This window comes from Protopterus annectens, chromosome 9.part0 (assembly GCF_019279795.1).
Source record: "Protopterus annectens isolate FY-2018-M chromosome 9.part0, PAN1.0, whole genome shotgun sequence".
NCBI lineage: Eukaryota > Metazoa > Chordata > Ceratodontiformes > Protopteridae > Protopterus > Protopterus annectens.
Window position 1 is genome coordinate 515000592 of NC_056743.1, and position 5000 is coordinate 515005591.

Genomic DNA, 5000 nt, shown 5'->3' on the forward strand with positions numbered 1-5000 from the left:
AGTTTGTAGCTACGTATTCAGTTGAAACCCTGGATTTTTTGATGTGAAATTGTATAAGGATAATCTGGGGAAAATAGCTACAGGCTTGTTCCATAAAGAATGTTGTCATAATAGCTTGTTGGATCATAGCAGAATGCATTTAAACACATTTTCCCTAACATTATGAAGGGTGAATTGAAAAGGGTGAAGAGGCTTTGTGGAGATCTGTTCTGCAACAGGAAGTAAATGCTTTGTAACAGTTACTTTTAGATAGAGGCTACAGTAGGTCTGATTTTTCTAGGTTAAGGGATGAGATTATCAATGAGAGGGTGAGTTCCCCTGACAGTGATAACTTACCACATAGAGGTCCCACACGATGTGAAGGAAAATATGGAACTCGTTTAGTAACTAGATATACTACAGATAATAAGAGGGTACATGAAATCATTAATAAAAATTGGCATTTTCTTATGGCGGATAGAGATATTATGAAATTGGTTGGAGAACAGCCAAAGTTAATATATAAGAACAATCCGAATATGAAACAGATATTATGTGGTAATAGAACTTGCACTTTAACTCAAGAGGGAGAACTTGGTACTTACCCCTGTAAGAAGTATAAGATGTGTAGTAGTATGACACTAGTTCAAAAGTTTAAGCATCCAACTCTATGTTCTGAATTTGAACCGAGATTTCGTGCCTCCTGCAATAAAACTAACCTCATTTACCTGGCTACATGTGATGGGTGCAGCTGTTTTTATGTTGGCAAAACCACGAAATGTCTTAGGGATAGAGTGCATCACCATTTATACGATATTAAACATAGGAATTTATGCAATGCTTCAGCCAAGCACATAGTAGAATTTTCACTTCATACATTTAGTTTTAGGGTTTTACAAACTGTTGCATTGAATAAGAGAGGTGGTGGTGATTTTATTGAATGCATGGAACTGAAATGCATTTTTAAGCTACAAGCACACATCTATCCTGGTTTGAACAGTAGCATTTGTATTAAACCCAGTGGCGGCTGGTGACTTCAAATTAAAGGGGGGCTGCAGGAGACAGCTGAATAGGTGGGGCCAATGGGAAGGGGTATGGCCAACTATAAAGGGGTGGAGCTTTGCTCAAAACCACAACAGCTGGAGCTTTAAATAAAAATGCTGCACTGGATGCCAAACTGTCATTAAGAGAGTCCATTCAAGACAAAATGAAGTGTAGAAGAAAAAATATTTCAATGCATTGGCTACATATCAACTTACTTAATATCTAGATGGAAACACAAAGGTTGTGAGGCATGAAAAAAGATATTACTTTTTAAATACATTACTGGAATGCCAGTCAAAATCAAGTATAAAAAAAAAACAAGCAGCACTCAATCCAAGCCACTTCTCCTTGCACTGCAGTTCTAATTACAATTTATATTCAGCTTTATAAAATTACCAAGTAACATGCTGAAAGTAGCAATGTCTGTGATACCCCCACTTGTAAAAATGTTTATCCAAAAAAGACCTGCTGCCTGACAACAACTATCTACTTGTTTCATGGGGAAGACATGATCAAAGTAAAAAATGAACAGCTAACAAGAAACAAGCTCAAGGTTAATTGCTTAAAGGATTACTGCACAAGTTATGGACCACACATGATAGATTGGCATTCTGTTTAGTTTACTGGTAAAGCCTGCAAAGATGACTGCAAGTCTCCAACAAATGTAATGAGCTTCTGAAAATACTGTAATCCTGTCCTTTATTACAAATACTGTCATATGCATTTCAATACCTAAGGCTTATACATTATCTAGTTATGTAAATATTCTCTGCATGGCAACAATGAAAAGGCTTTCAATGTTGGTAATTCTTTAGCAGTATGCTTATTAAAGCTTACTTGCATCTTACAATCACTGACAAGCTTACTTGATGGTCATTAAAGCATTGGTACTTAAACACAGAGCAACAGGGCACTGCAACAGCATGCATTTTCTGAATAATAAGAAGCATAAATCAACATTATAAAAATGTGACAGAAAACCAGAACATTCTGCAAAATCAAGGACAAATGAAAAGCCATGGTCGTACTTGTGGTCTACCTCGGATGGGTGAATACTCTGCACACTTAACTGCATAATTGTTCCTTGCCTTGCTTGGACACACCCAGAGCCACTACAATGGGGAGTGGGGTGCAACAAGTTTGTCACAATTTAAAATGTCACTGGCTGATGGTGATGGCTCTGACATTCATAACTCTCAACCTCAGAGCAAGAAATCTGGACAAAGCCATACACAGAAGTGGGACACAGGTCCAAAAATAAGGGCAATTTTAAATATTGCTCTTATAAACCTAGAAAGATAATAGAATAGTAGTAGGCCTTGCATTAGTATGAATTTTCTGAAGGGTATGAAATCTCAAACTCAAATGTCTGCCATTATTTTCTAACTTCAATCTTTAATGATTGGTCACTAATTTGCCAGAAAACCACCATTTTATGAAAAACAGAACAAAAATGTGATGCAAAAATATAAAATTGCCACGCAATACAGCTGGGAACTTGTCAAATAAAGGACACCTTTTTAATATTAGTACTGTTAACTTGAGCAGCTGACAAAATAAGAGCATCTACATGCATTGTTGAAATAAAAGTAATCTATAACTCTGATCATTACAGTTATTTATAATTGTAAACCCTCCACATTTTCTTCCAAAATTGCCATTTTCAGGAGGGATTATTAGGGGGAGATCCACATTTTGAGCCAAAACTGGGGGCAGTTGAGAGGTTTGGATATTCCTAATTCTATAAAGCAATTTATTTGCACGTACCTCTCAACCTGTTAATGCAGGAAATCTAGACAAGACCAAATATATTGGGGGAACATAGAAACTTTCTGAAGAATATGAAGTCTGAAATTCAAATGCCTGTTATTTTTATTTAACATTTATTAACTAGGAAACTAGTCTGACTTGGAACAAAAGCCAATTTTCAGCAGAGCAGGGAGAAACACTCCAGACATGTGTCTGTAAGATGGGAGGACACCACACAGAAGGCACCACAGCCAAAAATCAAACCAGAAAACATATAGCTGTCAGGCAACAATGCTACCAGTGCACCACTGCACTACTGAGTTTGCAGAAAGGAAAAACAAAGATACAGAAACCACAGATTTTATGAGGAACAACAGAAACACACATAATAATTAAGTTGTATCCTGTTTGTTACCTCTCAGACCTTGATATAGCAGTTGACTAAATGTATATTTCATCTGTCAAAACTCAAATGGCACTGATGTTGTATCATTGGTTGTGTTATTAATGACAAATGTGACTTTTAATATCAAGATCTAGTCTAAGCCACTCCAAATATAAAATCAAAAAGGCCTGAAGCTTCCAACTTCTGCTCAAAAAATTTCAGTGAACAGTGTAGCAGAATCAGTGACTGAGACATAGAAGACTTGCACAGAAACCCATTTCTGTTGCTCATAACCACAGAAACAACTTATACCATTGTTTTAAATATCCTAAGGGGCACATACGCCTGTTTGCTGAATCACTGCAGTATTATTAGAAATGTGTTACTACTAGCAATAAATAATAACACTTTGGAGATTTAATTTAAATGCAATTTATTTTCGTAGTTTATCTGTGTAGTTTGCAAGCATACATCTCAAAAGCTTAATGCAAAAAAAAAAAAAATCTGGATAAAGTGTAACACAACTGGGGACATAAAAACTCAAAATAGGGACAGATTTTAAATATTGTTATAATAAACGCAAAAAGTCAGAGTAAGAGGATTTGTATCAACATGTGTTTTCTGAAGGATATGAAGTCCGAAACTCAAATGTATGTCATTATTTAGCGACTTCAATCCTCGGATCATCCCAGTAATTTTCTAGAAAATGACAAATTTTGTGAGGAAAAGAATAAAAATATGAGGCAAAAATCTGGACAGTTGAAAGCTATGCTAGCATTTGAGTACTGATTCTACTAAGTATATTTACACTCATAACATCCCACTTCCAGAGAGTAAAACTGCGATCACAAGACAGCAAACAGTATGCCAATTGTATGAAGTTAAGTGTTACGAGGGTAGTCTGTTCTTATTACTCGCAATAATTATTTAGACGATCATTTCTCTTAAATCTCTGTCTCACACACACACACACACACACACACACACACACACACACACACACACACACACACACACACACACACACACACACACACACACACACACAACTAAATTGCTTGCTAAATCCATCCCTACAAGCAAATGGCCCCCTTGGTAGCACAGTTAATGGCTGGTTTCCTCCTCTGTGGCAGCTGCGATTTCCGGTCTCCTAGCCCGCGAGAGTAGACTGGAGGTTCCAGCCTGTGAACAATGCAGTCTGGTCTGGTGTTCTGTGCAGTCATCACCTGCACAGACTTCTGGGTTGCTGCGGGGCAGAGGACAATTCTCCTCTGTCCGGACTGCCTGTCACAGCAGTCTGGAGTTCTGTGAGTACCCAGGAACTCCAAGCATGCATGCGTGGAGTTCTGGGAACAGCAAGCATGCATGCGTGGAGTTCTGGGACTCGTGAATTGTTTAATCTTTTCTTCTTTTCTACAGGAGTTCCGGGACTCATGAATTTTTAAATTTTTTCTTCCTTTCTACAGGTGGGGAGGGGGGCTGCAGTCCTATAGCATGAGCCGCCCCTGATTAAACCAGAGTTGGATGCACTGCACTTTAAATAAATGATTTTAGCCTTTTATATGGAGGGTAATTAATATCAGGTGTTCTGATATTTAATTGTTTAACTATTTAATTGATACTTGGACTGTAATTTTGCTGCTATAAAATGTTTTGTATTGGGGCATTGTTTTAAGGATCTGTAGAAGCATAGAGCGTCTACGTGAAAGCACTTGTCTTATGCAATAAATTGTTTTTTTTATCGCACTGAAAGCCGTGGTGGTTTTAAGTCTTTGTTCATTTACAATTTGTCTTCAACAAGATCTTTGGGTGGTTGTGGTGTTATATATTTTTTTGTGTGTAT